Source organism: Pseudoliparis swirei, chromosome 10, assembly GCF_029220125.1.
Source record: "Pseudoliparis swirei isolate HS2019 ecotype Mariana Trench chromosome 10, NWPU_hadal_v1, whole genome shotgun sequence".
Lineage (NCBI taxonomy): Eukaryota > Metazoa > Chordata > Actinopteri > Perciformes > Liparidae > Pseudoliparis > Pseudoliparis swirei.
This window is the reverse complement of record NC_079397.1, coordinates 13,422,506-13,449,247: the sequence shown is the minus strand read 5'-3', so window position 1 is coordinate 13,449,247 and position 26,742 is coordinate 13,422,506. Positions and strand designations below refer to the sequence as shown.

At 42.2% G+C, this 26,742-nt stretch overlaps 1 long non-coding RNA gene across 1 annotated transcript in view; it reads right to left on the bottom strand.

The window, feature by feature from the left end:
• The window catches only part of LOC130200629 (uncharacterized), a 39,789-nt gene that overhangs the window by 4,771 nt on the left and 8,276 nt on the right, over nt 1-26,742 (bottom strand). The gene's annotated exons all lie outside the window — the stretch shown is intronic.

Here is a 26,742-nt window from a genome sequence, read left to right as displayed (position 1 = left end):
AATTTCCTCTCATAATTCACGGTTTCCCACATTAATAGATACATTCCGGTGCCCTCGTGTTTCTATTTACAATTAAAATATCTCATAAGCAAAACACGCGGCTCGGGGAAAGAATACAGTATCTACACTCTCGTAATGTTATTATTTGTGTGCCGCTTTGAATATAAATGCAATTATCAAGAAGAGAGATAGCGCGGTGCAATGTAACAAATGGTGCGCAACTTCTTATTTCTTCATCTGGTACAAACAGCTCATTTAATCAGCGTTGGGGCCTGAAAACATCGGCATATGGGGGCATTAAATCTACATCATGGAAGGATGTGACGGAGCATCTGTACGCCGAGCCATCAGTTTCTCTTCAGCCTTTAGTTTACGGGAAATGCATATATGCTGTGTGGCTTCTCATTATCTGAGCGACAAATCAGCAAAATGGAAATGTAGGGAAAGCAAACAATAAGAGCTGAAGTGCAAACTCAGATAATACGTCGGTGGGGATGAATGAGGTGAAGGACGGTGTCCATTCTAACCTCATCCTTTGATGCTTCGAGGACTTTCATTAGCAACCTGCTTCGAGAACAGCGAATTAAATTGCGCTTTATATGCACAACATACAGCAAATACAGATTCTGGTGTCATTCGGTTTCACCAGGGTTTTCATTAGGTTATTGTTAAAGTGGGAATGTGTGAAAGTCCCTCTCACGTAACCTTTATACTCCCGCTCATGGCCTCTAAGTTCCTGCTTCTGCAGTTGTTTTTCCCCACTGCAGGGTATTAGAAAATTGCTTTTTTCCATTTCATGTGTCTCTACGATAAAAAGTGCTTGTGGAAGCGTTTTGTAAGCGAGTAGAAGATTAACTCCAGATTCCCTGTTCGGGTGCAACAACTGAACTGCAAAGGTGAAAGGTGTTGTTAATGTGTTGCTCCACTGTGTACGATGTTAACAAGTTAGCAGTCGCATTGCCAGCTGATTGCATTGAGCTACGATTGCTGATTGGATCATGATGTCACTAACTAGTTTAGGTTGAAACACAATTTACAAAAGGCCTGAACAGTCAAACATCCCAGAAATCATTAAAAATAATATTTGAAATGGTAAGAATGCCCTCGTCCCTTCTTTATTGCCTTTTCCTCTTCTTTTTGAATCCTCTGTTAATCTTCTTTATCTTTCACCTGCTTTTCTGTTTGTTTCCATTGTTCTTTTAATGGCCCGCATAACATCTGGCTCACTTTATTCTTGCCAGTGTTCATTCTTTACTGTAAAGAACGGATGATTGTTTGTTGGGCTGCAACATGAAGACGTTATTAATGGTCTAGAAATCAAAACCATCCTCCCAGTGAGGCAACGCATCACCCTTATCTCCTCCGTCCTTTCTCCTTGCCTCTCACTTTCATTACTCAGTGACGGTTTTCGCTCTCTCGTTGACTTCAAAGTGAGAACATTATCATGAAGGCAATAAAATGCTCATCAGCAGAGGCCTGAAATTATTTTTTAATATGACGACATTTTAATGAGGACTGAAGGAGATGGCTGGTTTGGCTGATGGCAGCGCCTCTTTATCAATGAGTGGCAGGGAGGAACTAATGGCACTAAAACAGACAGGCAGCTATAGTCTCTCTCTCTCTTTCTCAACACATTCTTTATAATCGTTATCTGTAGGAACGACCTCAAAGTCAGGATTCAGGTGTTAGTAGGAAGATACAAGTCGTTACCAAGGCCTATATCTCTATGACAGAGGCACGACTCGACCTTTTTTGGAAAGTTACACACTCCGGACTCTTCTCCATCCGTCCATTCTCCATCCCTCTCTCAGTCCAAGTGTTTGTGTTTTTTCATTGATTGGAATGAAATCTGAGGATTTTACAGTTTAGTTGCTTGAGGTTTAGTTGCTTCAGGTGTGAGAGCTAAGATGGGATGAGTTTCCAAGAGGTTGTTTTATTGAGCTGGAGAGGCTGTGGTTACATTACAGAGTTGAAAGGTCATGAGAAGTTTACATCTACTTGCCAAAGAAGAAAAAAGTCATCTGCTTAGATATTAAGAGTTCACAATGAAGCTTGTTATGTTCAATGCAAATCACACGCCCTTTGTAAAGATGACCCAATCCTTAAAAACTGTAATACAGCTGAGACGTGTTTGTAAATGAATGTCACAAAAGGTGAACAAGTATACATCTTAATGTCAAGATGTGCTTCATTAACGCACATTTTTGAATGTGACTTTAACTCGAAGCCTTGAATCTAATAAGTTGTCACGCAAAAAAGAAAAACTAAAGGTTTGAAATTGTAATACAGTTATGATAAGCAGCAAATTAATGTCAGAATAATGTCACTCGCCGAGAAGCTTCGCTGAACACGGTGTGATAAGTGAAATATGTACCACCTATGTTACACACTGCGCTGCCTTTTATTTCTTAATGAGACTTCCCCTTCGTGATCGCACTCCGGCGAACGGTCAGACTTGGCTGACTTTGCCGCCGAGCAAGGTCAGGAAGAAAGCGATGTGTGGAAGAGAGTCCCCTGCCCAGCAGACGCTAAACTAAACCCCTCCTCTGCCTCCTTCCTCTTTTACCATACAAGGTCGTCTCATGCTGGCTACGCCTCTGCAATTAGCATGCAGCCCGTGGCGTGGCCTGTCTGGCGGCGAACGCACGAGCGCGGCGCTTTGCTCCCCTAATGAGACGCCAGTCAGTAATGGCGCCTGCGGAGCTGTGGAAGTGAGAAGAAAAAAAATCCCAAACTTCCCGGGGTGTTTGTGCACCACCTCATGGGTGGTAGAGGAGACCATTGAAGAGCACACAGCCGAGCGGGACGGGGCAGGCCACTCATTTGACATGACGCACACCGTTTGGCAGAGGCTTTCATCCAAATGGTCGTACTCTACGATGAAAACATGCGTGTTTAGCAGGTGTTGTCCTGGAAGGTGTCATCGCCCCGGCCGAGAAGCTATAGAGCGTGGAGTTCAAGAATCGCCGATTCTGAATTTCCATGGTTAAATTGTCTTTAAAGTTTAGTTCATCTTCCACGGCAGCTGGATTCTCGCAATGTCACGAGAACGTGCACGAGCATTTCAGGCTCATACGTCTTATGGAAATCCATCTAGTCATGCTACGAGTAATACGAGTCTGTCCCTTGTGGGACAGTCCACGGACCACTCAGTGGAGAATATCTCTTCATTGAAAGAAGAGCAACGGTACATGTCATTTTGCAGACGCTTTTATCCAAAGCGACTTACAATTAGTGCATTTCCACCAAGAGAGTACAAAAGGAGAACACAAGAACACAGGAAGCAACACTTCCTCAATTCAGTCGAACCACAAAAGCACCACAATAAGAGCAACGGTACTGAAGGCTTTTCTTGATGTAAAAGACGTGTTCGATCTTCTACCCACTGGCTCTGGCATGCGTTTGATTGAGAGATGGTTCATCCAATCACAACAGACGGCTTCTCGGACGGTTCCGTGGAAGCTGACCATCTGGCGGGGGAAGTTCCACTTCAGTGTAACTCAAAATAAAAACATGAGTTTTCTATAGAATGGAACAATCACACTTCTGCTATGCAAATATCATTATGTCATCGCAGACAGCTCTAAATGCTACGATTCCCATTAGCCTCGGCTGTTGTTGATATGGAGAAGAGACTTGTCAGAGGTGTGGATTAGAGCAAATTCAAAGGGTTTTGTTGTTGAATGTGGTGTCGTGATTGCTGAATTCGACCCAAATTGACCCGAATCTAAAAGTAAATAGATTTAATCTTCACATTTCCTCTCAACCATGTAGTGTTTACTCTCATTAGTGCCAGTGGCATGGGCAAAATAAGTCTTGATGAGGAGGATATTTCTTACCAAAAAGCCCCTTGGGAGTTGTAGTTAACCTCATAGTTAACATTAATTCACAATCAAGCCATCTGTGAATAGCAGTTGGTAACTAATTCAGTTATTAAGAGCAATTTAGTAATTTATATTATAATTATAACGAGAGGTACAAAGTAAAACTATGAAAATATAAACATATATTTTCATTTTTGGTGCAGCCTACAGCATCAACAACAGAATCAACCACTGGTTCAAAACTATAACATCTTAGCTGGAATGTGGCCTTTTTACCCCACGATAAAAATAAATATGTGGAACACATCTACACACCCTATCGTGATAAAATATGAATGCCACCACTGGTTAGTAATAAAAAAGAGTTTGCTTTTTACTGCATATTAATAGCGCAGATCCATACAGTGCATACTGTTCCTCAACACAGCATGAGGCATAAAAATCACAAATCTCATTTTCATACAATGAAGTCATTATAATGCAGCTAGTTTCTAGTGCTGCCTACAGCAACACAATAAAGCTTTTAGATAGATAGATAGATAGATATATACTTTATTAATCCCCAAGGGGAAATTTGTCGTGACAGTAGCAGCAACACACAAGAATAAAAAACAAAACGCAAAATATAAGAAACAGGGATGAAAGATATAGAAGTATACAAGTAAGATAAAAGTAAAATACAAAACAAAATATATATGTAAATATACAACACACATGCATACACAACACACAACAACACTGACAAATCAAATACAAAAATATTAAATATAGACAGAGTTAGGATGAGTGTTTCTCTATAGAAACGAAATGCTCTAAATAGCGGCTATTAGGTGCTATTAATATATTAGCTATAAAATTAAACTACCTCCAAATGAAATTGAAAGGAGTCTCTCTTTACGGTTTTTGAGTCAGATCTTGGTCTGATCCTCTGAGGCGTTGTGTACACACACGCTGCGTCATGTTTTGACCCGAATTGCTTCTTTTTGCAAACGGGATTGATGTAACTAGGACTTCGGAGGGATCTGCACTCGAGGTTTTACCCTCATGTTTCCTAAATGCTTTCCATCCAAATACAAGGGAAAAAAAAGACAAGCACAACGGGTCTAGCTGATCGTACACGTCCTAAAACAGCTCTGGGGGTTAAAACCGTGAAGCAGCGACACTCCTCACGAAGCCTCGGTGCCTGTTAATGGCCCCCTGTTTGTAATGGCATCCGTATAGCACCGTTTGACGAGCTGCCAAAGGGGCTGTTCTGTTATTGTGGAGCCAATCACCCACTAAGCATTTGCTGGCTCCTATTTCCCTTCTGATAATGTGCGAACCTCCCCAATGCCGCAGCTAAATCGACTCTTTACGCCTGACTCGTGCCCCGACAGCGACGCACAGAGAATCCCAGAGACGCTTCGTCGGAGGGCGGCCCGACGTCTCTGTTGCCATGGATACGTCTATGGGCATGGATGCGGTCGGGCGGGTTATGATGCTTTTACTGCAACCCTAAATCATGGAAAGTGATGGCGTTTGATGATTAGGATGATAAAGCTGAAGTGACCTTTGCTAGGTGGCGATTGCTCACTTTAATGCGTCTTTGCGTCAGATGGTGTGTAGGACATGGGTGTGTGTTTGGAAAGTGCTTCAGTAAAAGAAAGATTCAATTGGTCTTGAAGAAATCAAAAGAAAGCGGCCCGATCAAATAAAAGTATTGTGTCGGCGAAAAATTTATCAGTATTACTGTGGTGATTCATCATGAAAGTATTTTTATCAGATAAATTGCCAAACATTGTGGTGTCGGAGTCTCTTTAATGTAAGGACTTGATTGTTTTTCTTTGTCTCTGATGATAGTAAAAGGCATATTCTTGGGTTTGCAATCTGAAGATTTCACTTTGGGCTCTGGGATAAAGACTAATGAGGAGAACAAAAGAAATGAAAGCCAAATCAAAGTAATATTCATTCACTTTGTTAAAAGTTACCGGCCATTTCTGGATAAATTTCAGGACAGCCTGAAGACCTCATGAAAGCTTCAGTTAATATACCTTTGTGATGATTAACTAGGGTACCAGCCCATTTTTAAAATGGGGAATATCTCATGCTGGGCGGAAAGTTTGTATAGATTTTTCCAGGCAGGTAGCAATGGCAAACTTAAAAGCTCACCTGCACGTAAACAGAGAAGTTTCCTGCTGATAAGACCAGCAAAAAGCAAAGCTATGAAAGTGAGAGGCAAATAAACCCTGAAAGATGTGATTCCTCCAGAGGTGTGTGAGGGAATGAGTAATACGTGAAAGCGAGTCGACGGCGAGAAAGCTCTGACATACTTTGCCCCCCGTTATCGGCCCGCGCAGATGTGCCTCAGCCTCCTCTGCTGCGCTCCCATTCGCCACATCCATCACAGAAGTGCACCTTGGGAGATTGAGAGGATGGTGCAAGCGCCAAGCTCACCATCTGCCGTCGTTTAGAAATAAATGACGGGCCCAAACCTAGTGGGAGCCCGTCTCGTTCCACTGCCAGCGCCGGTGCGGTGACGGGTCCGCCCAACCTTCCCCTGGAATCGATGTGTGAGACCCCTGCCAGTCATGCTGCAGTGTGCCTCCAAGAGACACTTGGAGTGGATTCGGTCGCTGAAGCACAGCCCTTTACTCAGGGGAGCGGGCAGGTGGAACCAGCTGTCTCTCCTCTGATTACAGCAGCCAAGAGGGAGAGTTGGAAAGCTCCTCGACTCGGCGTGGATCCGACGGGAAAGCGGCTCGAGCTCCACTTTATTTGATTAAGGGTTTATTGATGATCTACGATAGAGAAACTCTCTTACAACAAGCTGGGAGCTTTATGGGGCCGTCTGCAGGTAGCGCTTTTGTTCTTCTAATTGATATTTCCCACACATGCAAAGTTCACTGCAGAGTGAAACACAACTGCAATTTAGCAGTTTTCCCTCGGTGGAGATTAAGGACAATTAAGTAGTCAACCGAACCAAATGGACAATACAGCTACTGTGCGGATGATAAATGAAGACGGAGGAATCATAAAACTAACCCGCAGACATAACCCTCGTTCAGGAGAAAAACTACAGCCCAAATATCATCCAATTTAAACACAAACCTTCCCCTCCTTGTCTTTAATCCCCTGGAGGATGATTCCCTCCAGATATTCTTTGCCAGCAAGCAGAGTATTACTTCAGAGTTCTTGTACGTGACAGCTAATATAAGTTTGGCCCCATAACTGAGTCGGGGAGTAGACTTTATTAATTTCATGGATTTGGAAATGAGCCGTGGTGATAAGGCTATCGCTCTCTTATCCGGGGATGGCGGGGGCGTAATTAAGCCGATAGCCGGCGATGATGAGGAAGTGTGAAGAAAAAAAAGCCCTGGGGACGCGAGGGCGGAATCTTCAGGGCTCGTTTAACAGAAGGATGATTAGATTGGCACTTAATTGCCACCTTTTCTATTTTTAGGTCGGGAGGTTTTGTTACGAGCCATCCATCCCTACATTTTTTGTCCTTCTTTTTGTGTGAACAAGGTCAGTTTAGAGAATAGTTTTATTGTTAAGGGCTGAGAAGTCCAAATAGTATGTGGCAGGATATATTGAGAAAGGGGAATGTGTGCACCTTGCTCGCCCGTGGGGATATCTGGGAGATTGGGGTCAAGAGTAGTTGGGCTGCAGTGTGATATCGCACAAGACAGCATGTTTGTATCTCTTGAACTTTACCAAGAGCCTCAGACTTTGACTTTTTTTTGTTGCAGCAACAGAACCGGCCTGCAAATCATTTTTGTATTGATTCCTGGCCTCACTGTCTCACTCTACCAATTAAAAACCCAACTCAAAGTCTGGACATCTTCTGAATCCTATTTCATGTCAGATAATGACCAAGACAACCAGACCAGAGCTACAGAAAATAGTTTAAATATTGTTTCTGCAGTGATGGAGGTATAACACTTCATTACAATCAGAAGTGGCCGCACAGAGTATTCAGATGGCTCTACTCTCACACACATTGCCAGGTTAATCAAGATGGAGGCAGAGAGTCCAGCAGTGTGAAAGGCGTTGGATACCTATACACTACCGTTCAAAAGTTTGGGGTCACTTAGAAATGTCCTTATTTTTCAAAATAAAGCACTGTTAGTTTCAATGAAGATAACATTAAATGAATCATAAACACTCTCTCTACATAGTTAATGTGTAGATGACTATTCTCTGGTGTTTAATGAAGTCTCTACAGAGGTGTTCAGAGGCCCATCTCCAGTGTTCTAGTGGTACATTGTGTTATCGCCTTAGAAGACTAGCGGAGGGGTAGAAAACCCTTGAAAACCCTTTTAATGTGAGCGCAGCTGAAAACAGTTATGCTGCTGAGAGAAGCTATAAAACTGGCCTTCCTTTGAGCCACAAGAAGAACAACATTAATATTTAAAATAAAAATCATTATTTATAACCTCCTCAAGGTCTTGACTAGATTTTATATAAATTTTGCAGTTTAATTGATAAATAAAAGTGTGAGTTTTCATGGAAAACATCACATTTTCTGGGTGACCCCAAACTTTTGAACGGTAGTGTACATGATGAAATACTTGACAATGAAATAATTGATGGATTTTTCATGGGATGTGTTGATATTTGTGTGTCTCTAATTCTGGCTAATGTAGTTGTGCAACACCCTTGAGACAAAACACATTATAACTACAAGCTTAAATACAGTGGCATTACCTCGAGACCTTTTCTATCCTAGGAGTGCACTAAGCTTTGATTGGGTGATTTTAAATTACATGTCCAACAAGATATGATTGAACAACATTTTGCTCCAAATGAATGAAGACCTTGGTACGAGGCGATGAGACAATATTCCTCTGGTTCCCCCCGACACCCGAGAAACATCTCGGCCTGCAGAAAGAAGCCTCGAATGGGCAAAGCTCGCCTGTAAAACCCTAATCCCTGCTCCTTCCACACATGCACAGGAGAATAGAGTGTTATCACCCTGGTTGACACACCACTGTGTTTCCTCCCAGCATCCTCGGGGGTTTATCATTCCAGCATTCATTCCATTATCCCCGGCGAACCGGGCTGTCCTCGGAGCAGGGGAACGACTTGTCAGGGTCGCAGGACAAAGAGGGAGCATGTCGAGTAGCGGATTAGAGCGGGAGAGGAAGTGTTGGGGAAGGGGGAAAGCAAGGAAAAAGGGGATGCAGAAGGAGAGCGAACGTGAGGGATATACAAAGTGAAAGAAAGGAAGGGGACAGAGGGACGCCTTCGTTCTCGTTTCCCAGCTACAATGTTGATTACACTCACTGCTATACGTGGAGCTGATGTCTGTTTTCTGAACCTGTTCATGTTAAATACAAAGAGAGATCTGTTTACTGCAGTGGACGCCGATTGTTTTTATCGGTGCCCGACAAGAGGATAGCTGACATTGTGCAAAGAAGGGGAGATGTACTGACCGATTAAAGGAGGCCCGAATAAAAGGGCCTTTTAAAGTAGTTTGTTAAATGAGCATCTTTCTGCCTTTAGTCAGATATCTTTTTTTTCCTATACTTTGCAATCTACTCTGTCTCATCTAAAATGTCTGGTTGGTTCTTGGAAGAGATGTCAAAATAGTTGCTGATACATTTTCAGCAAATCAACTGTTCCAGCTTTAGTAACAAGTAATACCCGTAACACTATGATGGTGCATATTTATACATTTGTGGGCAGATAGATAATGACTAGAAAATAATCCCCCTCAATGCTTGAATCTGACAACATAATGAGTTTTTTTTCCAGGCTAATATGTAACCCGATACTCTAAATTTAAATTATTAAGTGGTATTAGTGTGTTTGATCTGAATTTAAAACAGGACTTTGGGGTATCTATTTATTCATGTACGTCATTTAAATTCCATTTAAAAAAGGTTAGAATACAAGATCAGGTTGCAAAACTATTACATGAATATCTTCCTCACAATTCTAAGGTGAGAGGGTTTGTAAATACCGTAATCCATCCAGGTGGGCTGTGTCGCGAAGTTTCTTATAGTCGATCAATTCCGAATTCAAGCGAAGCATCCTGGAGACAAAGACCTCAGTTTGTGTTTAACCACAGCAGCTCTGCATGTAACACACACACACACACACACAGGTGACACATCATCCCACAATACATCCAAAAAGCTAGAAGGCGCAGACAAGCGCGTGCTGCAACCCCGAGATCCCACACTTCATTACCCATCCAGCCATCCCTGACTGGAGTAAATCGATGCAGGATAATAGCCAGCGCCCTCGCTCCTGCAACACTCCATCTCTCCCTCCTCCGTCCCACTTTCCCTCCATCCATCCACCCTTTCCCCCTTCACACCACAACTCATCCATTCGTCTTGCTGTTTCTACATCCACTCATTCTCCTCTGTTTCTTCTCCTGTTCTTTCCACTCCGTCCAACCCCATATCCTCACTTCACCCCTCTGTCCTCCATCCCCACCCTCCTCTCACTATTAACCATGCTAGGCCTCCTCCTCCTCCTCCTCCTCCAGCCATCCCCTCATTCCTCTCCATCTCCGCTGTCTGCTTTCATCACATCTGTGGATCATTCCTCTGATCAGGTGTGGCTCCTGTAATACCGCTGTTGTCTATAACATGTCTGTTGTGATCACTGACAGCTTGGCCGTGCAGCACTGGCAGTAACAGGGAAAATAAGCTCACTTTGCATGTGGTTCTATGTCACTTCTGTCTGTCTGGACTGCTTCCTTTAATTTAGGTCTGCTGCATCTCTGGGGAAGGCTGGTTATTAGTCTGCTGGGGATTGGCCGGGGTGTTTAAAAATTCCATTTGTTAAGGATGTCGTTTTACATGCAAGCAGAGGAGTTGCTGCTGTTACACTTTGTAATGGCTACATTACCTTCATTTAACTCTCTAAATTGATATTGGCCGCTGGAATGGTGAAAGTTTTTCCAATTCTTCAAACTAGCAAATACTTTATTGTGGTTAATGGCCCACTGCAGGCTTGTTGCACATAATTAAAGCTGTGATCCATTATCGCTAAAAACAACAAAATGGCCTGTCACGCTTGCTTTATTCTCATTTATTAGGTCCAGAAATATGTGAGCGTACTACGATTGAATTTTAATCTGCAAAAAGTAAAAAAATGATTGCCTTTTTTTTTGGACTTAGAAAGATGTGATTGGACTAATTTCTGCAACTTTGGAACATGTTTCAATGAGCCAAGTGTAATACTGTTACCCTACCAAGGTTGTTATCTAACGCGACAGCATCATCTAATGAATGCATTTTGAAGTATTCAAAATTGTGCTTTCACTTCATGTTGAAATTATTCACAGGAGGAAAGCAACTTTTCCACTTTTCTCAGTCAGTCAAAACACGTACACAAAAACCCCGAATAATTAAGGATTAAGCTTGAAAAAAGGATTTGATTTGTGATTTGCAAGATTTTCTGGTGACTTAACAATAACAGTGATTTGAAGGGGGGATAAAAGAAGACGCAGAACACATTCAAAGAGGGAACTGTGATGATAAAGTGAGGCTGCAGCAAAAGGATCTCTATTTCACACATTCAGAGAGCACAACACTTCTGTGACCTGAATCGAAATCACGGCACACCAATACATTTGCAGAAATTGGCGTTGAGGTACTTTGCCACGTGTGAAATAGAGCAGAAAGAGATCCACACATTTGACAAGTTAGCAGATATTGGAAAACCTCAAGGTGATGTCAATCTCCAGTGCTCGATAACAGCGTGTTTGGAATCTAGATCATGAATCAATGATTACCGATACTTGTTGTTAAGCCGTGTTATATTTCCACTCAATCTTAAAACCATTCAGGACATTATTCCAAAAGCATCTTTATTTTACAGCAGACAATTTAATTTGTCATAGTAGGTAAACAACAGATCTCACTAATAACATTAGTGATGGCTCGGTTGTATTCAACATGCCCGAAACCAGGACTCTGAAACTGAAGCAGCTAAATGTCCAATATTCACCCTTTAATAGCTCCGTTTTTGGTCTCCACCAATTACTGAGGGACATATCTGTCTATTTAGCTGCTGAATGCTCCACTGTGTTCATCACCTATAGAGGCTAACTCTGTCTGTTTGCTGTTTGGTGCTGAGCATGTTGTGTATGTTGGCTTTTTTCAGCTTTTTCCCTGAACTCAGCTGACTGCTGTGGCTGCAAGACAGACGGCTGAATAACGAGCTGAAACATTTCTCGGGAGATCTGGTGTGCCGCAGGCTCAGGTGCGAGCCCGCTCACATTGTCACATTGTTTACACATTGCTGCGATACATTGCTATCATGAAACTTTTGCTTTGACAACACATGGAAAATATTACATTCTGAAAGGTTTTTCTGCCTCGGCCGCTCATAATTACCTTCGCATTGAAAATGCGGAAGGTTATGTTTTGATCGCCGTGTATTTATTTATTTCTTTATTTGTATGCATGTTATTCGCATAACTAAAAAAGTATTAAACCGAATCGCATGAAATTTGGTGGGATGATTGGTTATTATCCGGGGACCATTTAATTAGATTTTGGGATCAATCGGGTCAAAGGTCAAGATCATGGATAGGTCAATATCTTCATTTTACCATAGCACGGTCAATTTTTATCCAATTGGCATGCAACTAATGCCAAAATGTTCATAATTCAATACCTAATCTTGTGATATGCGAAGGTATGCGCTCTACCTGGTGCCCATTCTAGTTTATTTATTTATTTGTATGCGTGTTACTCGCATAACTCAAAAAGTATTAAACCGAATCGCATGAAATTTGGTGGGATGATTGGTTATTATCCGGGGACCATTTGATTAGATTTTGGGATTGATCGGGTCAAAGGTCAAGATCTTCTTTTTACCATAGCGCGGTCAATTTTTATCCAATTGGCATGCAACTAATGCCAAAATGTTCATAATACAATCTTGTGGTATGCGTTCTACCGAGTGCCCGTTCTAGTTCTGAATGAAGTAACGTACACGTGACACACACATCGACATGTTACAATAGGGTCAACATTGGGTTGTTAGCTACATGCCAAGTGCAGGCGGACAAAGTCGCTGGTGTGGCTGTTCAGTAGACTTGGGTGTTTTCTTGTGAAATTGGACGTCCCTGTGATTGATTGGCATATTAGGGTAATATTAGAAATACTGTAACACCAAAATAGTCCACAGCATCACTGACTTCTACAGCTGGCAGCTATCAGCCACCTCAACAGTGTGAACACCACTGGCTGTCTGCAGGAGAAGACACGTTCATGGAAGTCTGTCATAAATAGCATGTGGATAAAGTGACGAGAACATTTCCCTAAATACATGGAGGCGGATACGGCTGCACAGACTCGGATGTCACCAACATATATTATGTGATTTATTCTGAATCTCTTGTCAACTCTCAAGGCCATTTCTCAAAGCAAAACAGACAAGATGATGACACTAATGTTTACTTTCCCTAAATCTATATGTCTTAGCTGTCGAAACATTAAAAACAGCTGCCTCCTTGTCAAGACTGAAGCGAATAAACAAGACAAACACTGTGTGACTTTTAATTTCAAGAACGATTCTACTTTGAATGATGTAGTTAGAAAGCGCCGTGGCCCTGGGAAGCGAATACAACACATTCTTTAACTTTAAATGTCAAGAACAATCCAGATACTCATTCAGAGACTTTAAATGAACTTCAAGCATGCGCACTGAGAATCAAATATTCATGATCTCGCCATAAGAGCAAGCTGCGAAATCCGTCACATTGATGCTAACGAGGGGGATATGGAGTAGCTGTAACGGAGAGGCACAGCAAACACTGCGGCAGCAGCTGCTCTCTGCAGTACAACCATTAAGACGGGAGGAGGTGACGCTGGGAGGAGGCGCGTAATGAATGTGCATCGGTGGTGTGCCTCAACATCTGTGCACCCCACAAGCCCCGCCATCCCTTCACCTTCTCGTCGATACACTCATCTCTCGTGACATTTTTTATTTGTATCTATCCGCACACTGCTTATTCATTTGTTCGCCTTTGAATTACGTTCGCGACATTTAAAAAAAAAAAAGGTGGAGGTGGGAGAAAGTTACGACTCAAGAGATGGAGGCAGAGCCGGGGGGGGGGGGGGCGGAGCAGGAGGAGGGAGAGCATCCCCCTGCCTCCTCGGCCTCCTCGGTCCCCTCAGCCCTCCACCCCCTTACAACTTTTCTTTAGGGGCTTCTTATAAACCAACCATCTATCTCCATTATGCCCCCGAAATTGCTATTTGTCGCTTTGCGGGGAAGAAATAATCAATATGTCTTGTGGGGGCAGCGAGCGCATTAGAGGAAGCAAATTGATGTCTCTCGCCCCAGCGCTCCTCACTCAGCACACTGCACCACAGCTAATGGGAAGCCTCGCCGGCTGGCAGACAGGGAGCCCGCGTGTGTGTGTGTGCGTGCGCGTATGAGTGTATGAGTGTGTGTCAGTGCACATGAGTGAATGAATGAGCGAGCGGACAGGCAATAGGGAATTTGTTAATGCAAAGTGAATGCCAGTGTTTGGCTGTGTGTTTGTGTTCCCATGAGTGTGTGTGTGTGCTTGTGTGTGTCCAGGGCCGACAGGGCCGTATCTCTCCCAGCCATCCGGGTTTAGGTCTTTGGGCTGTCAGAGGCAGATAGCCCTGTCACTACCGGAGCATCCTCTTTTCCCGAGACCCTTGAAGGCTTCCTATACCGACTGACACTTCCAGAAAGTCTCCACCTGATAAGTGCATTGCCGACTGACGTGGCCAGCCCAGTTGTCCATCTCCTCCAACCTGGCTTTTATTTCATTCGATTTTTCTATCGTTCTCGACCACAGGCCAAGGGAAGTAAACATCCTTTTCTTGAAAATGTCTTTTTTTTTTTCATCTAACAACTGTAAATGGTTTAATCACCGAGTGTGTTGGCTGTGATTTTTATTTCAATAGTGTCCTGCAATCTATAGAGAGACAACTGTATACAACTTACAAAGGTGACACCTGTGTGCTGGGTATTGAACATCAGTTACCACGGTAATTATTGCATTTATAAGTTTTTATTCACTGCATATTGTATGTCATTGCACCCAAACATCTTTTCTCGGTTACACATAAAGAAACCTTCTCTTTGTTTGCTCATTGGCACAGTTACTCAAAAAATATGAATGAAAAATAATTTAATCCAGTTTAGCAAAACTCATAGACAGATCAAAACTTTAGAAATCTATGTGCGTTTGGGACAAACTATAAATCTATTGACTAATTCCAAAAACATCTCATTTATATTGTGCCTTAGTATAGATTCTAAAACGTGAGAAATGTTTATACGAATTTAATATTTCCAGTTGATGGTTGGACACAGCAAACAATATGAAGATGACAGCTTGGCCTCAAGGGATAAACGTCTTTTTTTCACCGTTTATTTTGTACATTTCATGGATTAAACTTGTTTCAAGAATTTGAAAAAACAATAAAGCATATGGAGCTGGCCAGTTCACCTTAACTCTTTAGTCATACATTTTCTTTTTCTGAGCAGAACTTCTCATTACAATAATCAGCTACTGAATTATCAGTGATGCAAATAACACTTAGTGGCAGCTCTCTAAGTGTGTCCCTCTCAACATATCAATTTATATCTGAGTGGGTTGAAGAGCAGAGATGACTAAATGTGACGGGTTTAAGTCTGATTAAAATCCCATGACGCGTGTCCCGGCCGGTTTAAAAAAAAGATTCCTCCGTAAATGCGAAAAGCACAAATGCAAGACTGACACCAGCAACAGAATACCATTAGTGTCACTGTATTATGACATGAGAAATTAATATATAAAGTGCGACTGATACTACGAGAGCTAGATAATAAATTCATCTTTCTGTCATACTCTCACACACACGCACAAAATCAATCTCTGGCTGTGTCATCGGAGAGCTCAGATGGCTGCGAGTCTCATCTCAGACACAGGAAGGGGGGCATCACAACAGGATTCTCAATTATCCATTTATTCGCTGCAGAGGGCATTAGGGGCCTGTCAATCCTCATTTACCCAGGATGCACTTGCACAAAACAGAGTCATGTCCACACAAACATTTGGCGTTGGCTGATTTTAGGACAAAAATGGGATAGAAGAAATGGAGTGTTTATTTTTTGAAGGAAGGGGAAATAACGGCACACAAGGCTTCTCTCAATGGAGATGTTTTTTCTCTTCTAACATCTGGCAAGAGTTTGACTGACATGCGGTTCATCCAATCAACTGCAATCAAGTTTTTTTTTTTTTTAAAGACGCTTTTTTCAAAACAGTTTCCAATGAAGGCCTCTCAGATGGTTCTGCTATCAAACCATCTGGCGTCAGCTGTAAAACGGCCGATATTGTAGCTGGAGACGATAAAATACCTGTGACTGCTGCAGTCATTTGTGCTGGGAATGAAAGGTGACTAAAGACAACATAAATGATCAGTCAAGACAAAAGACTAATGTGTTTGCACAACAATGGAAGTCTCTGGCAGAGAGGATTATGTCAGGTGATACATGGAATACACTTGAAGATTAAATTAGTTTGGTTCTTTTTATTTTATTTAACGTATTCCATTTTTCGGGGGGGCATTAGAGCATTCTCCTGCGGGGCATTTCTGGGACCATTAAACTTTGCAACATCCAGCTATTTTCTTTGTTGCATTGTCCTCTATGTGGAGTCTTTCCCCTCCATTGCCCAGTGTTCACCTGCCAGTCACAGTGCTCCGCTGTGCTCTCTGCCACTGTGGATTCTCCTTTGATGAACTCTATGTGCAGTTTGCCTGCTAGGTTTCCTCCTGGTGCTCCTGTTTTTCTGACATGCAGATTTGGTTAATTGATTGAGAGTGTGAACGTGAGCGTGAATAGGCCTTTTTTCCAGCAGGTATTTCGACCATTCATGTAGCACAGGTGTTACTAATGGCGTTAACACTCGCTCTGCTCTATTCAAATGCTGAATACGATTCAGCCAGCATTGATGATTATATATACCTGTGCTTCTCCCACTGTCAAGTGTCAACATGTGCATATCCCTCTCTCCCTTTTCCCCTGTCATTATTCCACCATCTCCAACTGTCGGTGGTTTACTCCACAGTGAGCAATAAACTACAATTTACGACAAGTCCTTTGCTTCAACATTGACAGGGCAGTGTCACATAATGCTATTTATGCATCAGTCAGAAGTGCAGCACTGTGTTGTACAATTTATAGCCAACATATTTTATTCCAAATGCATTTCTAGGAAAATAAATTATGTGAACTGCTTCTTGTATAATGTGGCACTGCACGAGTTGTAAGAAAGAGGTTGAATCACTACTGTTGCCAACCGAGTAGCCCAACTCATACATTTATACAAAATGAATAAGTCGGCAGCCGTGCCGGTGGCTCCGTGAGGTTGTACTTCATAACCGTGGTGCAGGCAGCCAACACATTTTAGATTAACATGTTAACTTTGTTACAACCTGGCTCAACGCCAGACAACGGAGGCAAGTTCACACACGAGTTGTAGCTAAAAAAAATACATTCAGGGAAGTTAACATAACGGCAAACTAAATACAACAAAACCAAATAGTGTAGAGACCAAGACACACTGGCCGACTGACGGTCACCAGCGTAATTAGTCTATCCACCAGGTGAGGTGAATCTCCCTAACGACCTGACTCCTCCCACCAGGTGAGCTGAATCTCCCTAACGACCTGACTCCTCCCACCAGGTGAGCTGAATCTCCCTAACGACCTGACTCCTCCCACCAGGCTCGTGGAGGGAGACCACTCGTCCTCATGCCACAACTAACAAGCCTCAAAATATAGAAACTACCTTTTAAAGTAGCTCACTATAAATTAAGGCCATTCAGCCTTCAACATGTTGTTATAAGAAGCATTTGTATACGGCAGTAACAATATATTGTTATCTGCAGGTAAGGGGGACTGGCCTTACTGTCAATACATTCTCCATCCCACTGTTACACTCCCTGCTGTATCTCACAATGTAACACAACCGTGGCAGAGAAGTAATTCCACAGCTGCATGTGACAAACCAAACAATTGCGCAGCACCTCAGGTTTATCCATCGCTTTGATGGATGCCGAATGGAGGCTTGTCGCTGCAAGTGCTGAAGAAACCGTGGCAATTAGAAAAGCGCTGTGTGTGAGAGTTGGCTGCTGCATGCACCGCTGGGCATAAATGAGTCTAGCAGCCCGGGCAACGTAGGCAGGGCTTTAACACAACACCGCAGACACGCCTAAGACTCCCATTGTGCCTCTCGCTAATCCATTTCCACCCTAACAAGCTGCTGCCTTCGAACCCAGCCATCCAACGGCAAGCCTGTCCACCGTCTGCTGGGCTTGGTTCAGCTCCAGCATGCTGACTTTTAGCAGCCATTTTAAGCTCTCCCTGGAAACACTGGTCCTCCTCCTCTGTGTTGAAACAAAGCTGTAATGTTTTCGCGTTGGAGTGCTGCTACTGTACTTGTTTGAATGCATTTGTTGAAGGCAGCCGGTTGTGGTATTTAGTGAGTGCGTGTCTATTAATCTGGCTGTTTTTAGTCTGAGTATCAAACATTCTGGCATGTCGGATTTCAGTGTTACATTTACAAACGATGTATCCTCCAAGAGATGTACATTTGGTGATTGGCTGAAATAAATACAGAAAGATGAGATAATGCAAAACAGTATTATTCTATATAAACCAGAAGAGAAAGTTGTTGTTACGCCCTTAAAGTGGTATTATTTACCTCCATTGTAGAATGCAAGTTGATTGATTCTGTAATCGCTGGATATTCCTACTCTGCATGCGTGGAGCTCAGGAGAGTTTTCGATTCAAAGAGGTACAAACACGGGGACTAAAAGGCCTTTTTTTGTGCTAATTAAGCAGCTGCTTAGAAAGAGAAATCAAACTGCATTTTCTCATTTGAACTGAAAAAAGAGGAGGTACTTGAACAGCACTAATTAATGTCCTCACAGCCAACAACTTCACCTCAGCTGAAAAAGAGCTGAGCAGTGGACACATAAACAGAATTAATAAGAGCAATCGTTCTGCGCTGCTTTAAAAAAACATTATTATTGAAATTAAGGAGACTTTTGTTTAATTTCTTTTAAAACGTTGTGGTTTAGTAGCTGTTTCGTGCCTTTGCCACCTGTTATCAAAGTGACAAACTTCCCTTTGGGCATGAGCAGCGACATCGCCCACACAGAGGCAGGGGGTGATGAGACACAACGAGATGGGAGATATAGCATACGATAGGATTTCAGAGGCAGCATCAATGTGTCCACAGCGTTTATGTCTTAAAAAGAATAACTTTTTGGTTGTTACATTTGCTCTTTCTCTCATCTATGTAATAAAGTATAGGCTACAAACTACATCAAAATATTCTCAAAAAGGAAAGCTTCCTAGAAATGTTAAAGTTTTTTAATCCTTCTTAGCTTGAATGTATTGTCATTGCCTGGTTATTTTATATCCGTAAAAGGTTTTTTAATTTGAAAATATCAAACACATATGTGCAATCAAAGAATTTTATAAATACTCGAGTGGTAAACAGATATCAGAACATTATAGTTTTGTTAACATATTTGATCCACAGCTGCTCTGACATCTCGGAGCCCTTCAGTGTGTTTAAAGTAACTTCTTCTTGGCACAAAGGCAGACACAGTGAATATGAACAGAATAAGCTTCCAGACAATAAAGAGACAGCACATCAATAACTGCTGGGCTGGGCTTTTATAGCAGGGGGGCTTATTGGTTTAATTCTCAAAATACACAGAGATGGGAGACTGCACAAGAACACATCACTGAAGGGGTGTTCGTATATGTTAATGTGTGTAAGCTTCTGCTCAAAATCCAATCTACCTTCTTTTCCCACACGTACAGAAGGTCTAGTGCAAATATTAGCACTACATCTATTGGGAGGCAATCTGGCTTTTCTTCTTCTTTTTTTTTCAGCACACGCCTCAGTAAACAGAGCTGAACAGACAATGAATGTTGTTTTGCTGCTCGAGGAGAGGTTGCACTGGTAATGAGCAGTTCAATGGCCTCCGTTCTTGCTGCTGCTGTGCCTCGGCTGCCTTGCTCAGCCCACTGGAACAATAGCGTGTGTTGTTTCAGTTAAATGTCATTTTGCTGAGAGTGTTAGCACAAGGAGCGGGTGGCATGTTAGAGTAATCCCATTACTTCTGTGTGACAGCTAATCACCCTCTGAGTTCCTTTTTTAATTCTTGCAATCTGTTTTTAGTTACGTTTGAGTTCAATTGGACTGCAATTGCTTGCGTCTTCCACCCATTTGTTAGGATTAACCGACAAATATCTTCATCATGAGACTTAGTTCAGTATTTAATTAACATAGTAAGAGGTTTGTTCAACCCGTCCTTCCGCTCAACTCATCAAATACCAATGCTTGTTCAGTGCACCCTCTGTGTCTGATACTCACACACAGAGGCACTCTAGTATTTGTATGGCTTTCAACTTACTCCAATGTAAACCCACCTGTGACATGATGATGTCAGAGCAACTGACGCAGTATGAATAAAGAAAGCCAGAAGACTACTATTGTATCCCATGTGAAACAAAGTCATAGTTGAATTAGTATTATTGTTATCATGTTAGTAAAACTTATAGCAAACTTGTTACATGACAAATCCTGCAGAGATCGACCACCTCGTGAATGTAAATGAAAGCTATTTCAGAACTTGTCTCCTGTTTAGTGCTGAAGAGAATAGTCTGGTTATTAATCCCAGCACATACCCATACGCATATCCCTACACATACCCCCAAATAGCCCTACACGCACATACCCATACACATACCCCTACATATACCCATACCCCCAAATAGCCCGACACGCACATACCCATACACATACACATACCCATAGATATACCCCTACACATACACATACCCATACCCCCAAATAGCCCTACACGCACATCCCATACACATACACACATACCCTATACCCATACACAAATAGCACATACCCATACATACATACCCATACCCATAGACATACCCTACATATACACATACCCCATACACATACCCTAGACACCCATACATACACATACCCATACCTACAAGCATACCTAAATACCCCTACACATACACATACCCATACCTCTACACATACACATACCCCCAAATAGCCCGACACGCACATACCCATACCCCTACACATACACAAGCACATACCCCTACACATATACCCATACACATACCCCTAGACATACCCCTACACATACACATACACATATACCCATACACATACCCCTAGACATACCCCTACACATACACATACACATAGATATACCCCTACACATACCCATAGACATACCCCTACACATACACATACCCCTACACCTACACATACACATAACCATAGACATACCCCTACACATACACATATACCCATACACATACCCCTACACCTACACATAACCATAGACATACACATACACATACCCCTACACATACCCCTAGACATACCCCTACACATGCACATACCCATACACATACCCCTAGACATACCCCTACACATGCACATACCCCTACCCATACCCATAGACATACCCATACACATACACATACCCATAGACATACACACAGGGACCTGGTTGAGTCATCGCTGTTTTCTTGCCCTGTTGAACGGATGACTTTCACTCAGTGATAATGTGAAGCCTCTATCTAAGGCGGGAGCGCTGACGTCTATTAGATTTATAAATCATGTTCGGAGAGGGGTGGGGGTGGAGGGTGTAGTTGTGTGTGTGTGTGTGTGTGGGGGGGGGGGTTGCAGTGAGAGCTCAGGGTCGTAAATCTCATTACCTGAGACTGCTGCAGACCCCCTCTCCCCCTGCTGCCGCCTCACCCTGCCCTCAATCTCTCCCATTATCAGCTGACCTTGACCGCCGACGCAGACACTTACACTCAATCAGGGCTGCAGTGTGTGTGTGTGTGTCTGTTTACCAGTCGTGATATTTTGAGCTCCCTCCTCCCCCTTCCCATCGTAAATGAGGCCCCAGGGACTTTTTAAATGAAAATATCAGTTTATTCTTGTCCCTGTCATCTTGTCATCAGCTTGTTTCCATCAAGCTTGTCTGTCACCTGTTTCAAAAGGTGAACACACACACTTCACTCTCAACTATTTGCATGTTTTTTTATCATCTTTTCGGACTGTATAATCAGTTCAGTCAAACTGAAAAGATGCCTCAGTTGCTCAATAGTCAATATAGATCTAGTGGCACAAGATGAATGAGGGCACCTTTAAAGGCCACGAGTCCTTGATTGATCATTTGTAATCTGTACCGACCTATAGGGTGAACTTCAGGTAATGAGGTTTTGCTTTTGTTGTATCGGTAAAATTTCTATCAAAAGCACAAAAATCTAGCAGGCTTGCGACGTGTTAAGTAGAAAAAAAATCTGGTTATTGAACGGATTGCTTCTGTCCTCAGTTCTGATTGGCTGAGTCACTTCCCGAGCTGCTACAACACGGCTCATAAACACACACCTGTAAGCACGCCGTGGTTCATTTGAAGTCTAACGATCTCACGTTGAAACACAGATCTGTGACGCTGTGTCACTCATGCACGAGCCGCTTCCCGTCTGTCATTGAAGTATAGCAGAACATGAACGTTCTGATAGCGAATAATTCATTTGTTAAATGTACAAAAAGTCTTGTTGTATTCTTTTTCACTTTTCAGAGGCAATAATCAACATTATTTATTCATTTTCAGATGGTAAAACGAAAACCAATCCGTAGGTTGATCTGCAAACCACTTTGATTTAGACTTAAATAGTGTTTCAAGGATTGCCATGACATTTTGTACAGGCATTTTTGGTCCCCAGAAGAAGAATCATATTCTATATATATTATTAGACATTTGTGGTTGTAAGTAAAATGTCTTTTGAAACTATTGGATGGATTAACATGTCATTTTGGACAATCATTGGTGTCCCACTCCCACCTTTTTTCATCTATTGCCATCATCAGCTCAAATTTTTGAAGATATTGTTTACTACACATCTAGCAAGCTAACATGATAAACTAAGATGGTGAACATGAACACTATACCTGCTGAACACCTGCATGTCAGCATACTGGCATTAGCACTGGTCTCCTAGTGCCACTGGTATGGCTGTAGACTGTGGTTTCGATTCATTAATGGTGTTGAATCATGTAAAAATTATAACATCTACATTTAAAATATTGGTCGTTGGTCCTAATTGAACACCTGCATGTCATCACAAGGTTGACCACTAATCACCTCAGATGCATCAAGAGTATAACCTCATCTTCGTCCTCCACCTCCTCTATTGCTTTCTATATTTCTTGAGTGTTTTCTTACTCTGTTTTCCTACCTCTCTCTTCTTCTCTCACAAAAACACACATTTCGGTGCTTTTGTGCCGATAAAAAAACACTTAATTGCGTGTGTCAGATCAGGAACATGGCAGTGTGTTCTCATGTAATCAACTATAGTTTTTAAAAGAAACTGAAATTATTTGACTACTGACACACAAATCATTTTATTAGAATTAATCTAATTAAAAGTAGGCTTGCGTAAAAGTGGTGATAATTCATTCCTCACATCATTTCTTCAACTATGCTTCCTCTAATGTATCTTAATGGCTTTTCATGCCTGCAGCAGATTCTAGGCTGGGACGGGAATCTAATGTCGAGATGGGTACTTCAATAATAACTCACATGACAACACTCCAAACTGTCCCCGTTCCACCGCTGTGCCTTAAGACAAGTTCCTGTATATAAAGTATATAAAATCTACCCGAGGATGGTGTATTCAGTCATGTTTGATAGCAGAGGATGTACACATAATCACCAGTAAATCCAGGTATATCACACTGCACTAGAGGATATGAGATTCTCTGTGTGTTCACCAACAAGGAGGTCCATTTTGAAAATAATGGTTCCACCTGGACGGATTAGAGAGTGTGCGCTCCAAGAGTGCACGCCTAGCCAGAACATTCTCAACTGCAGTCTTTTTCACATCAGATGACGGGAGAAGGTTTTGCCTTCTTTCTCTCCTGTATCATCCTGTTCAACACAGACCAGAGGAGTCAATTCTGAAGAGTCTTAAAAGAAGCTCAAGGCTTTGTTGTGTCCTGTACGAGTCAACTACATATTCATACTTCTATAGTGGAGTAATTTGACATCAAAAGCACCTTTTTTATTCATCTGGACTTTTCAACGTTTCAACCGTTTAACAACCAGTATTTTTTTCATTTCACAACAAATTAATAGTTTACTTTGAAAAGTAATATAAACCCTTATCCTCATTTTTCATCCAGTATGAACAACCTGTATATTGAATCAAAAGTAATTTTGATCACATACTTTTTACTGCCATGTTTGCCAGCTCAGTGTCACTGGGGCTTTACGCCAATCCCAGCATGCATTGGGAAAAAGGCAGAGTACTCGCAAATCTCTGACAATAATAATAAAAATAGTCATAACTTTATCTCCCTTTTGTCTAATCTCTGTCTCACACACACACACACACACACACACACACACACACACACACACACACACACATTCCACCAGGGTCCCGTCTCAAAGGACCACCCGAGGGTGCCACATCACAGGTTTGTTTTTCCTGTATCTGCTCCATCAGAGAGGAGCAGGCCTCATTAGTGTGGAGGCCCTGTAGGATCCCGGGGCCTCTAAACCCACATAGCCAACCTCCAGCGGGCCCCCGGGACCTGAGCCCCAAACACAACAAATCAGTGAAACAAAAACGCGTGCTCCCATCCCTAATGCCCAAATCTTTAAACTTCAAAAACACAATTATGCTAATGCCAGGAATCATTTGCCATTCCAACTCTGATTTAATGCAGCCTTTTAGTGGGGAAAGCTAATTAGAGGCTTTAATTAACATGTGCGACACAAACTGAAGAGAAGTGCGAAGGAGCCTGTCGATCACGGAGGAGCACAACGAGAGCGGGGGAAAGAGGGAGAGCGGGAAAGGGAAGTCTGAAAGCTATGCAAATGAGGCGAGGGAGCGCCACGGGGAGGCGTGGATATCTACCGCTACAACGGTTTCTGTAAATATCACCGTGACCTGTAGACAGAGTGGAGTCAGCTCATTAACACGGACTGGAAGGTGTCACCGGAATTCAGCCCAGGAGGGTCAGCGCCGATGCCACGTAATCGGGGTTTTTAGGGAGGGTGCCATCATTAAAACTGGGACAAAACACATGATTTAAGCTCATGTCGTGGAGTGCAAATAATAAAATCTGGTGGGCAGTACTGCTGTATACTGAGCCTCTCAGGCTGAAGATATATGTGCTGCCTGGAGACACACCGTAACTACATGTATAGGCTTCCCATCCACGCTGATTGGAAGGAGACCTCGGCACAACTTTGCATTATTGTTGCACAACTTGAGTTTCGGATATCATCATCATTTTAACAGGTAGATACAAAACAGATAGTGAGAGTAATCACCTGGGGCTTTTTGCAGCGCTGCAGTTCTCCCCCCTGAGTATAAACTGGGCCACAGAAAATAGGAAATTGAAACAGAAGATTGGAGCTGAAAATTGGAAAAGTCAAGGAAGTGTCCCTATTAATGTCAAAGCGTTTATTCTGTTTTCACTTGGATTCACATTTTCACAAAGTTCTGCAGCACAAGGAATGCACTTTAATATCTAATAGATGTTCCAGGGTTTAATTCATTCTTCATTTTTAATGGTGAAAGTACTTTCGGGGCACCAGTTTAAAGCGGTTCTTTTGGAGGTTTCATTAAAACACATTAGGCATCCGGGTAAGATATCATTTCCATACTTGATCTACGGGTCGAGAGTTCTGCTTAACCTATTTCCCCTCCATTAGATTATTAGATAGTATATTATTTATATTATATTGCTTCGACATTTTAACCATTTTAGAAAAATTTCTCTATTTTTGCAAACTACTAGAGATATGGAGTGTGAGAATTTACTTGAATTTGCACATTTAATCAAGTGAGCATTTCCTTTCTATTGCAGTTAATATTTTTTTATACAGAAATTCACACTTGTTTCGTTGATTCAGAGTTGACTGTGTTTTAATTAAAATGCCTACTTTCGGCTGTAAAAGCTAATATAATGAAGGAAATAGTGATTATTTCCGCAGTCTGACCCTCTGCAGGCACAAGTCACTTTGCTGCTGCTTCGCTGAAGCTCTCCGACTACACGGCTTCAATCCTGTATGGGCTCTACAGGCTCTCCTCTTGGGAATCAATGCAGCAGCAGGGGAGTGAAAGAAAGAGGTGAAATGTGCAGCTGCTCTGATGGTTACATGTGTAACCACTTTAAAATTCATAGAAAGAACAGTCCAGCTAAATCCTGGGTAATGATTACTGCTTCGGAGTATTGATCGTCATTCTCTGAGTTTCTGACCTTTTTCCTCTCGATTGATTGACTTTCTCACAATAATGCATGCACTGTAGCATTTACAAACACAGTCAAGGAACAGTAAATGCATTTATATTTCTTAAAGTTGAACATTTCATGAAATCAAACCCAGTTATAGACATTATTTGTGTTCTGTACATTATTGTATGTCATTACCTCTATTAGAACGCTTCACATAGATAGACAGTGTTCAACTGGCTGATGGCTTTTATCGGGAAGCAGTCATGGAAATGCAATGTGTGTTGTCAACATTAATTAAAAATGGTGTCAACAAGTCAAGACATTTCTTGCATTTTTCTCAGGGACTCATTACAGAAGGAGCAGCCACAGTGAACCTCCAACTCCTCAGACACATGACTAAGTTTACTCGGTCTTGCTGAACAATACATCCTCCGCATGAAATCAGAAGTGGGTTCAGGTTCTATTGATTGACCTCTTTATCAAAACAACACACATTAGTTTGGCTGCTGTAAGCACATACACCAGCTGCTCTTCTGTAGCATGTCCAGTGTCTGCTGTACAGTGTAGTTACATCACGCTCGCCATCTCTAAATCAACAAGGAGGGGAATATTTTAA